This window comes from Diadema antillarum, unplaced genomic scaffold (assembly GCF_040938485.1).
Source record: "Diadema antillarum isolate AM-2024a unplaced genomic scaffold, OU_Dant_1.0 seq00000447_RagTag, whole genome shotgun sequence".
Classification (NCBI taxonomy): Eukaryota; Metazoa; Echinodermata; class Echinoidea; order Diadematoida; family Diadematidae; genus Diadema; species Diadema antillarum.
Genome location: NW_027271421.1, coordinates 764,771 through 776,914, shown reverse-complemented (window position 1 = coordinate 776,914; position 12,144 = coordinate 764,771). Strand labels below are relative to the sequence as shown.

At 38.1% G+C, this 12,144-nt stretch overlaps 1 pseudogene; it reads left to right on the top strand.

Moving 5' to 3' along the window:
* The first annotated feature begins 11,530 nt into the window (after window positions 1–11,530).
* The window catches only part of LOC139732800 (uncharacterized), a 62,672-nt pseudogene continuing 62,058 nt past the window's right edge, over window positions 11,531–12,144 (top strand).

Genomic DNA, 12,144 nt, shown 5'->3' with positions numbered 1-12,144 from the left:
AAATGGCATATCATCCCCTACACAACTTTAGGGGCATTCCTTTTGAATGTTGAGAAAAGAGAGAGAAAAAACCCCCCAAAAACCTTCTCTTCGTTTTTCGATGGAGTTGGTTTATCACGCCATGTCTTTGGTCCAGTCAAGTGTATGTATTATACCGTGTGCTTAAAAAAAGAGGATTTAAAGCTTGTTGGTGGTTATTAAAGATGAAAGCTCAGGAATCTAAGCTAGAGCGAGCAATTTAAGTAATCTCATACTTTGAAGAAAAGTTAGCACGGGTATTTGAGTTCGTCACTACAAATGATTGTTACCTCCTCCCGAGTTGCGGCTCTAACCTCCTTATGCAAATTCAATAAATGGATGTTAATATCGATTCTTTTTAAAAATCCCGGTTAAATTGATATGGTCAGATCCAGTGGCGTAACTACGGGGGGGGGGGGGGGGCACGTGATCCGCTGGTAAAAAAAGAAAAAAAAAAGAAAAAAGCCCTACCAAAATGGTAATTCAAGGGTTAGTAAACTGCTTTTGAAATCGACATGACAGGATGATCAAGAAAAAAGATATCTTTCCAAGATTTCTTTTAACCATATAATTAAAGAGGTATATATAGTGAAACAGTGTTCAAAAAGCCCGGAGACGACAAAAGATTGTGATTCAGTGTGATTCCTGGTTGGCATTTTTAATACAAGCAGGATGTGCGCAATGTACTCAGAACATCGGAATGGCAAAAAGAGTCGCTGCAATGTTGCGCAATGTGATGTTTGATAGGTTGTACACATTTGCTATCAAAGCTTGATCATTGATTTTGCAGTGTTGCTTTACATACTAGTCTATATCAAAATGCATTGCATTGCCAATAATAAGACTTGACCTTGGCTATTTCCTAACTTTTCCATCTATATGAAACACACACACTCACAAACACAAACAAATTAGGGGATGCTCTACATAAAATGCAGATTTTGGACATCCTTCTCCCGCTTGGTCACTTCGACGGTCATCCCCAATCATGAACATAAACCGACACCCTTGACTACCAGTGGCGGATCCAGGGGGCGCACCGGGCGCCCCCTCCCTCGAAAGCGAAAAAAATATACATGTAGCTACAAACGACAGTTTTTGGACTGTAAAATGTCAAAATTTTCAAGCTCGCTCGCTTCGCTCTCTCGCAGTTAACCGTTGTATGCCATTCTCCTGATGTTACTGCCAGTAATTGCCAGCAGTTGCGCCCGGTCCCCCCCCCCCCGAATTTCCAAAGGGAAAAATATAGCTACAAACGGCAGTTTTGGGACTGTAAAATGACAACATTTTCAAGCTCGCTCGCTTCGCTCGCTCGCATTTAATCGTTATGCCATTCTCCTGATGTTACTGCCAGCAATTGCCAGCAGTTGCGCCCGGTGCGCCCCCTCTCCTTAATTTCCAAAGCGAAAAAATATAGCTACAAACGGCAGTTTGGGGACTGTAAAATGTCAAAATTTTCAAGCTCGCTCGCATTTAATCGCTATGCAATTCTCCTGATGTTGCTTTCAGTAATTGCCAGCAGTAGGGCCCGGTGCGCCCCCTCCCCTTAATTTCCAAAGCGAAAAAATATAGCTACAAACGGCAGTTTTGGGACTATAAAATGTCAAAATTTTCAAGCTCGCTCGCTCGCATTTAACTGTCATATGCCATTCTCCTGATGCTACTGCCAGTAATTGCCAGCAGTTGCGCCCGGTGCGCCCCCCCCCCCCCCCCCCCCTCCTGAATTTCCAAAGCAAAAAATTATAGCTACAAACGGCAGTTTTGGGACTGTAAAATGTCGAACTTTTCACGCTCGCTCGCTTCGCTCGCTCGCATTTAATCGTTATGCAGTTCTCCTGATGTTGCTGTCAGTAATTGCCAGCAGTTGCGCCCGGTGCGCCCCCTCCCCTTAATTTCCAAAGCGAAAAATTATAGCTACAAACGGCAGTTTTGGGACTGTGAAATGTCACAATTTTCAAGCTCGCTCGCTTCGCTCGCTCGCATTTAATCGTTATGCAATTCTCCTGATGTTGCTGTAAGTAATTGCCAGCAGTTGCGCCTGGTGAGCCCCATCCCCTTAATTTCCAAAGCGAAAAAATATAGCTACAAACGGCAGTTTGGGGACTGTAAAATGTTAAAATTTTCAAGCTCGCTCGCTTCGCTCGCTCGCATTAAATCGTTATGCAATTCTCCTGATGTTGCTGTCATGAGGTGCCCCCCCCCCCATGTCTTGACCCACGGTACGCCACTGGTTAGATCTATAATCTCTCTCGCTCGTGTGTGAGTGTGTGTGTGTGTGTGTGTACGCGCGTGCGTGTGCGTGTGCATGTGCGTGTTTCCTTTTTTTTTTGGGGGGGGGGGTGGGGAACTGAGGACCAATGGGGAGGGGTCAAGAGTCAATGTACAATGATATATAATGTATATGCAATTTAATGATGTGAATTTGTCATGGCCTTATAAGTTTACTCTTAAGGCTTCACGATATTTCAATTTTGTTAGAAATCTATCGAAAAGAATCACTTTGATGAATAAAGAATTGAGTAGCGATTTACCAAATAAGATACTTTGCATTATTAGAGTTGTGAAGTACAAACCGATGGGTTGTTTCGTGATGATGTGTCGAAGTTTAAAACGTCACAACTTCCTCGGGTGACTGTGATGACATTTTTACTGTCCTGTTTCTTTGATTCCCATGCCTGGTCGAGTCAATTTGAAGCAGAGGATAAAATATCCCTTTAAAGCTAAGATGTTATGACAGTTTGCTCGGAAGGCAACTTTTCCCTGAGTCGACATAAACAAGTGTCATAAACACGGCAGACACCACCTGACATAAATAGGCTACGGAGTATTTCTCAACGGGAGAGGAATTCAATCCAGTGTGATGGGATAGGTCGCGATGAGAGCAATTTGTACGGGAGATGCCACAAGGAAACCCAAGGCGTGACCGTGAGAGATATGGGGATATAAAAGTAGGTATAGGAGGAACATTGCAACCGTGATTAGGTTTGTGTGCGTGTGTGTGTGTGTGTGTGTGTGTGTGTGTGTGTGTGTGTGTGTGTATGTGTGTGTCTGTGTATCTGTAGGGGGTTTTGGTGTAGATATATACTATCAATAAAATCTGACGTGGATGCACAATCACTTTGCTGAAAAGGCAAACAGCTTGTTTTATGTATTTGTTCAGGAGTAATGTGATACCCGCATGCCCTCTTGGTCTAGACATCGATAAAAACAATGAAGTGAAAACATACTCTACAAAACAGTCGATTTCGCATCGCACTATAGGATTAATATTTATGTTCAATGTGGAATTGTGTTTTGTTTCATTCTTTGTTCTATGAAAAAAGAAATAGGAATGAATTGATTTGAATTTAATTTCAATGAATTGATTTGAATTGAATTGCATTGCATTGCATTGAATTGAATTGAATTGAAATGAAATGAATTGAATTGATTGAATTGAATTGAATTGAATTGAATTGTCTCCAAAATTCCAGTGTGCAATGTGCTACTTCGTCTACATTCAAGAAGAACAAAAACACCCAAAGATATATTGAACATTTAGGCCTATATGCACGTAATCCTGCCTTGCTGTCATAGATCCAAATAAGGCCTTTGTATATTGATAGCTCTTTGCGAGTTGTGTTATTTTCCTCGCACATGTAGACATAGAACTGTGATTTCATTATTATTATTATTATTATTATTATTATTATTATTATTATCATTATCATTATCATTATTATTATGATTATCATCGTCATCTCCATCATCATCATCATCGTCATTATTGGAGCACCCTTGGCAGGTTAATGACCTCAGCTTCTTCACAATTTGAATCTACATGTATAACGTCATGATTTGTAAATGGTGCTGCTTATAACATTTATAATGATCTATTGCATATATTACAATACATATATCAGGGATGAGAACGAATTGAAAGGTAATACCTCTCAAAATCCTACACGATGATTATAACAATGATGAAATACTAACAATAATGTTGATACTAATTATGAAATGAAATACAAACATAACTGTTATTATTATCATGATAATGTTTGTTCATTTTCGTTTATACCATTAATTATAATCATTAGTACTACCTTCAATGTTTCCATTCATGCGTAATCATAATCATCATCATTCTTACCATTACTATCATATTTTGTATTGTGGCGAACCACTCGTTCAGACAGCAATTGCGCAAAATCAAGATTCTTGATCTTTATACCACTTCTTGACAAAAGTATACACGTGTAATATATCGTGTGCACGTAAACAGTGTAGACACCCAGGAGTCATACAGTCCACGAGTTATCCCCTACGCCCCCACGAGTCGGATAGCCCACGAGTTATATTTCTCAAGAGTCATGTGGCGCACGAGCTAGACACTGTGACAAGGCCCACGAGCTTGACATCGGGAAAAATAGGCCCAAGAGCTCTACTGTCTATAGCTAGACACGAGATAGTGTTTTAGAATAGTTCGTAGGCATTTTTCTTGGTGTGTAGCACGTGGGCTGTATGACTCGTGGGATTGTATGACTCGTGGATGCATGACCAATGAAGTTTCTTTTTTATAAATGTCTGGCTTGTGGGTAGTATGACTCGTGGATGTCTTCCTTAGCTCTGGGGATGGCCCAATGTATCCTCTCCTGACATCATACCAAATTCGTCTCGTAATATTCTACCATTTTGTTATTATTATTATTCAAAACGACGTATTTTGCCTCTAAAAGATTTTTTTTTCACTCTCGTAATTACGAAACTTTTTCGGATTAAGAAATCCTATTTCATTTTTGGACTAACGAACATTATTTCATTTTCGGATTAACGATTTTTTTCCTTCTCAAATTTGTACTCATTTTCGATTCAATGGATCTTCGAAGCTACAAACTTTTTTTTTCCATTTCCGGATCAGAGAACCCTATGTTCATTATCAAACTAATGAACCTCATTTCAATTTAGGACTAACGAACCGGATGGCTTTGGAATAATGAACCTTATTTCATTTATGACTGACCAACTTTCGGACGAACGAACCTTTAGAATCACCAACTTTATTTCATTTTCGGATGTACCTTACTAATAACGATATTTTTCTTCATTTTCGATCCAACGGACCTTAAAAAAAAAATCGCTTTTTGAAATAACGAATCCTTTCTCATTTTCAGACTAACGAACCTTATTTCATTTTCGAACTTACGAGCATTTCATTTCCGGATTAACGACCTTTCAGACTGAGGAACCTTTTTCATTTTCGATCCAACGGACCTTCAAAATAACAGATCTAATTCAACTTTCTGAGCAATGAATCCTTTTTAATTTCCAAACCTTTTCGGACCTTATTTCATATTTCAAAATTTTCGCTTAGATATCGCTTTCGTCATGCTATTTACTTGGTATTGACTCGAAACTACTCATCATAATCTCCATTGGTACATAAGATAGCCTTTGTATTCGAGAAAAGATGATTGTAAGTTCCTTTTTCGGGGGGATGGGATAGATCTCCGTGGAATCGTTTTTTCGGTATCACGGAATGACAAAGAACTTCCAAGCTGGACTTTTCTCTGAAAAACAAAACAAAACAAAATAAAATAAAACAAAACAAAAAGAAGAAACACGTATTACGTGTCTTCCCTTGAGACGAAGGAGTCGTTAATATGACAGAAGGGGAAATATCTCATCTTCGATGCAAGTACACAAGTATTGAACGGTGATTTATCGTAACATTTGTTCTGTTCTTTTTTTTTCTATTTTGAAAAACGTATGAAGACACCATTGCACAAGATTGAGATGTCTTGACTCCAGATGAACGGAAAGGAGTCATTAGTGCAAAGTGGCATTGCTATACTGTATACAATCTAATGGCCAACCGGCACGATGATTTTACCAAAAAGAACAACAAAGAAGGGAGTCTAAGGCAGCAGTCTGAACGGCTATGAAACTTGTGATATTGATCTTGAATGAAACAAAAGCAGAAAAAGACTATCAACGATTTTAATGTCATCGGTATCGCAAAGATCTTTCATTTCCCGTCGTCTGATCAGTGAACAACTAGCTAGTTCATAGGAGACAGACTGTTAAAAAACAGTGCCTCTGTGTGTCAGAGCAATGCCTAGCTTTAGTAGATTACTCAACAGAGACTGAAATAATTTTTGAAGCTCTAGATGATATATCCCACATCATTTCAAAAACCTAAACCACCTGATGTGAAAAGTACAGTTTGTAGCAAATAGGCTTTGAAGTTTAGATCCATTCGGTCGCGCAAAAAAGAAATAAAGGAAAATGAAACAAAAGATGTATAAACACAATCCATTTATTCAATTACTAAAATAGTAACACAGAAAAGTTTCGTATTTATAGACATTCTTACACCTGTACCTGCACGTACTGAACTAAAACCAATTTCATTCGGTCGAAGGATTAACAACACCAGCATCTCTCATCGTGCTAGCCTCAGCATTCTGTACCTAGCAAGCTTTCTTCTCTCCAAAGAGCTGAGCAAGCACTTTTGATACCTAGTGGTGGAGAATCTTTTCTCTCTTCTTGGCAGTTTCCGGGTGTCTCACGGCGATGTCATTGCTGTTCATCAAGATAACACGTTCCCCGCTGATTGGGAGTGACATTACCGTGTCCTCGCTTTGCATTTTTCATCCTCACTCCCGATTTCTTTTTCCTTTCTCTTTCTTTATTCATCTACAATCACTCACTTTCTCTCTTCTATTCTTTCTTTTTCCCCAAGTACAGAGTTCCTACTTTGAGGACGTGGAAATGCTTCGAAGACAGAATTGGAAATTCTTCCATCCCTGGCTTTCTATTCTTGCAGTGAAGGTATACTTCCTTGTCTTCTTATTCATCTCTGTGCTTGTTTAAAGGATAAAAAGTTGAGAGGCATCAGTCCTTTCAATTGACTCAACATTACATTTGACTTACATGGGATGGGACAATTTTGTAGTCTGCGATCAGTTACTCTTGATTTTTTACATAATATCCAAATGTAACGATTTAATGATATTATCAGTGAAGGGTGTTCTTGTTTGTCCGTCATTAACTGCAACTGTGGCCCTCTTAATGTCTACGACTGACTTCATTTAAGTATATTAGCATAAGAAACCCTTTGGGGATCCCATTATGGTTGTTATCATGATTGATTGTGTTTGTCTTACCATCGTTCCTTTTAATGTGTGATCTGCCTTCTATGTCTTTGAAATAGTTTGTCATTTCATGCCAGGGCAATCTACGAGTTGGAAATACTTAAAGTGATCTCTTCACTATATTTGAAACGGCAGTAAAGGTCGATTACATGTTAACACGTTGAACCAAAGGGTAATATCATTTGCACTTACATGTTCAAATCAGATAGGTTGATGATGTCAGTTTTCCTGATTGTTTGTATATCGAAATATTATACAGATAACATTTTGGCTGATGATTTCGTTACAGTTCGTTCTTCCGAAGATTCGTTATTTTAAAGGTTCGTTTTCGGAAGCTTCATAATTCTGAAAATTCAAGGTTCCTTATTCCGAAGGTTCCTTGGTCTGAAAATGAAACTGAAGGTTCATTACCAGGTAGTCAAAAAAAGAGAACGAGCTCGTTAATACGAAAATGAAGTAGAGATCTTGTTCAAAAAGTCCGTTAGGCTGAGAAAAAAGGTTTGTTATTCCTTAAGTTCGTAAATCCGAAAATGAAATAAGACTCGTTATTCCGAAGGTTCGTTAATCTGGAAATGTGATAAGATTCGTTACTCAGAAAATGGAATATAAGATTTTTTAATTCAAAAAATGAAGAGGTTTGCTAGTCCGAAAATCGATTGCAATTGCTGCAATCGCCCAGATAAAATCAAATCTTGAGTCTTGATCTACGGCGCGGGGTCATCCCACGAGACATACACCCACGATCCATACGGCCCACCGTAGTTCGTCATTGAATAAAGGTCCATGAGTCATACAACCCACGAGTCATAGAGCCCATGAGTTCGACACTAAACAAATAAGGCCAATGAGTCCAACGCTAGGCAAATATGGCTCACGATTTCATTTTCGGATTCACAAACCTTCGGAATAATGAACCTTCATTTTCCTGCTATCAAACCTTCGCGACAACGATTAATTTTCGGGTGAACGAACCCTTTAAAAAAAAAGAAAAAGAAGAAGAAATATCAGATTATGGATCTTATTTCATTTTCGGACTATCAACCCTTCGGAGCAACGAATCTTATCTAATTTCGAATTAATTACAATCCTTACATTTTCAAATTGAACGCATATTATTTGTACTTATACATAATCATATTTGCTGGAAATAAATCTTATTGAACTTGAAATGTGAAACTTATTTCATTTTCGGATAAACGAACGGTACAATGAGCTTAAAGAATAACGCTACAAATGCACGTATTATCTAGCCCTATTTCATTTTCGGATTTAATAGCGAACATGAAAGAATACGGAATTTGTGCGTTTCGGAATAACGTACCTTATTTCATTTGTCGGATTAACGAGCCTTCGGAACAACGAACCTTATTTCATTTTCGAATTGACGAGTTTTCGGAATAAGGATTGCACCCGAACTCAGAGTTTAACAGGGCGTATTTTTTATTTGTATTATTATTATTTTTTTTTTTTTTTGGTCTGAGAAAAGCATATACTGAAGTCCTGAATTTGGATGGGCTGGAATGTTTCAGTAACAAGATGTGTGTGTGTGGGGGGGGGGGGGTAGGAACAAGAGATACATTGTGGGGGTTCCATCTTAATTTTCGCTTTATTCAGTCAGGCACTATGGAGGTAAAATGAGATTGTGGGAGTTTATGTCTCTGGGAAAAAAAACAACGGGGTACTCCCACAAGTACCTATTGCTAGGTTGTATGGGTGCATGTGTGTGTGTGTGTCAATTTGAGGTCCGACTTACATTGTCTACTGACTATTGTCTAATGGAATGCATGTCAAGTTCATACTAAGCACGTAACTCCACACGCTGTGAAATCGCATGCAACTACACGACAAACTCAAGATTGAAGGTATCAAGAGATTTTCATTCAAGCAAAATTGAAAGCCGACTTTATATGCATCTGTGTGTATGTGTTTGTGCGTGTGTTTAGAAATGTTAAAGAAGTCTCTTTGATTGTATTCTTTTTTTTTTACGAAACGCTTTTCTTTATTCTGCTACAGAGACTATATCAAGGTCAAATAGGTATAAACTGTATCGTAATTTGATAGTCATAAAAATTTCATCATTGCCTCATGATACTCACAGTGGTGAGACTGATATCAATGTTTTTGTTAGATCTAAAAAAATGGCATCCAATTTATATAATGTCTAGTTTTAATGAAGGTATTTACTATCCCGTTTGTTTGGTTTTCCTCTGTCAAAGTCAACATGAATGTGTAATGGGCCCTATAGTAGGCCTTTTGGCTTTAGAAGAGAAAACGTTGTAAAGATATTATAATTTATGGCAATACCAAATTATCAATTTAGAATGCAAAAAGAGGGAAAATCTAACTACAAGCATGTATTTTCACTGTGAATTTCTTGGTACGTATTGTTTGACAGCAAACCTAAGCATACCTTGCAAGAGACAGAGCAGGAAAGCAAGACTATAAACTGATAATGCTATACATTTTTCCATGTTGACCACTTGGCGGTTTATAAGCAAAGAATCGTTTGCTTTAGTTATTATTCTATGTAACTACGTAAGCGATCAGCATTTCTTTACAACGGAGCACATTCCTTTTGTCTTTCTTTACCAATGGTGCTTAGAAATGACTTCGTTATAACAATAATTTTGCTATAACCGTGTTCGTTGTAAGCAAATTTTGCGTCATGGACTTTAAAGATGATAATTGCGGGACCTGAACTTTCACTTGGTTATAACGAAATTTCGTTATAATTGTGTCCGTTATCACGGGAGTCGTCTGTAGTATATGTTGACAAGAAATGAAACATCCCAGAACTTGCAATGTAGTCAGTATTATAAATGTTGTTACCTCCATAAAATTGTGGTAACTTGCTGTTTTATTCGGGCTTTCTCCTCCGGTAATTGCGAATTCAAAGACACTTATGGACGTCTCTTCGAGCTAAGAGGAGATAGTGGTATAAAAAGTGATAATAAGAACGGCAATGATGAAGGTTATGTCGTTTAGTCAATCAAAAATCATCTTAGTATTACCCTGGATTTTATTTGTCAGTTTCCCACTAAGGGTTAAGGATGTACGCATCTGACGGAAATCAAACTCATCATCTCCCACTTAAGAGTATTATGGAGTCGCATTTAATATGTCAATGTGTACCAATCCCACTATCACAGAAAACAGAACAGTAAAGAGTTACATCATACACAGTAGAGAGAACATATCAAGCAAAGATATGGCAGATGCAGGCTATACCTTACATTCTTTTACAGATATATTAGTAGTGATTTCAAAGTGAAATACCTCTTTTAAATGGAATAAAAAAGATGTTTCGGCAATAAAACACGCGGAACAGTTTAATCCCCGAAGCATGTATATGTGCAGTACTAGTAGTCGAAAGGTAATAGAAGAATTTATGAGTGACAGTTGTCTTGCATCACTATACATTCTATTGACAGCATTACAATACAATCCATTTCAGCCATCATCAACATCAAAAATATATGCAAGGCTTTGTTATTTATTGAAAACACCAAATACGAACAGTTTCCCAGACTGGACACCCACTATACTTGGGCTCTAACCAATAAAGTTAAACGATTGGCTTTACAGAGGAATCTAAGAAGTACTATAATGTGAGTGGAAAACTATTCATTTTCTTTAAGCAGAGTGTGGATCCTGAAGGCACAAAGACAAAATCTGCAATGATATAGACAGAAAAAAAAGATATACGATTCGTATAAATATGAAGAAAATATTTGAGCGAATCCCAAATTTTGATTTGTTCAATTTTTCAAGTTCATTGTAACTTTACATGTAACAGAAAAGAGGAATATGTTGTTGCTTTATTTTCTATCATGTAATGTTCTTCTCATAATGAAACGGTGTGATTAAGTATTGCGAACGGAAGATACTTCTCAATAGATTTGTCCAGAGTTATTTTCATCTTCTCCGAGAAGTCAATTTCATGAGGATTTTATAATCACTTTCACACAAAAATACCACTCAGACTCTCATCCTCGTTGGATGTTCTGTCGAGGAATGCTGTGTTGATGACAGAGATGAACAATTGCTTGCTCAGCTCATATTTCCCAGTGAAACACCCGATATCTTCAGGCGGCGGGTCTTCCCAAGCCATACTTATCCCGGGGGCTATGTCATAATGTGGCGGAGGTTAACCAAATTAGTCTCCTTGCACTTGGTTGTAACTAGAATGACAGCTGTGACAGGAAACCCACTGTTTAGACCCAAAAACTTGTCTGACAAGGAAAAAAAGAGGAGAGAAAAACATCGAGACAGCTCATACATTTTCGTCTACGAAGTAGTTTTCATCCTGAAGAAGGGATTCCAAGGTCATGGCGCAGCGGTACAAAACTCGATGGCGAGAAGTCCATCTCGACGTTGGTTCAGTTGGGCTATTACAGAGAGGAGAGGCGCTGGCGTAAAGGTCTGTCCAGCACAAAGTCTCCTCAGTAATCTGCTTGCTCGGTCTGTCACAAAGATTGTACGTCATGTATAGCTTTGTGGACCAAGTTCGCCGGCACAGGCGGAAGCTGCTCCTTTTATTTGCTTTCATAGCAACCCTGGCAGTAACTTGCGAAGGACAAGGTAGGCTGTTTTCCATTAGGAAAAATGTTTATCGGCATCTGCTATTTTCTTTGGAAATTGTCAGTGTTTGAATATACATGAAATTGATTTTCCTGAGCAAAGGTTTACACTTTGATATATTTTCGACAGGATGTTCCTATATCTGAATATTTTTTACATTTACATACTGAAACTACAAACGTTTGTTTGTCCGTTTGGTTTTGTTCTTTTGGTTGTAATGCAGTTCTCATGCATGATTGTCGATGAAACGAATTTTCATCGATTTGACCTAGAAACACAAAACCTGTTATGTGCAGAAGCTTGCTTGTGTGTCCATGCTATGACGAACATTATTGTTACCTATAGTAATCGTTAGAATTATGGTAACTACGGGTTCTAATCTTTGTCGTTGTAAGGTCATTACTTACTT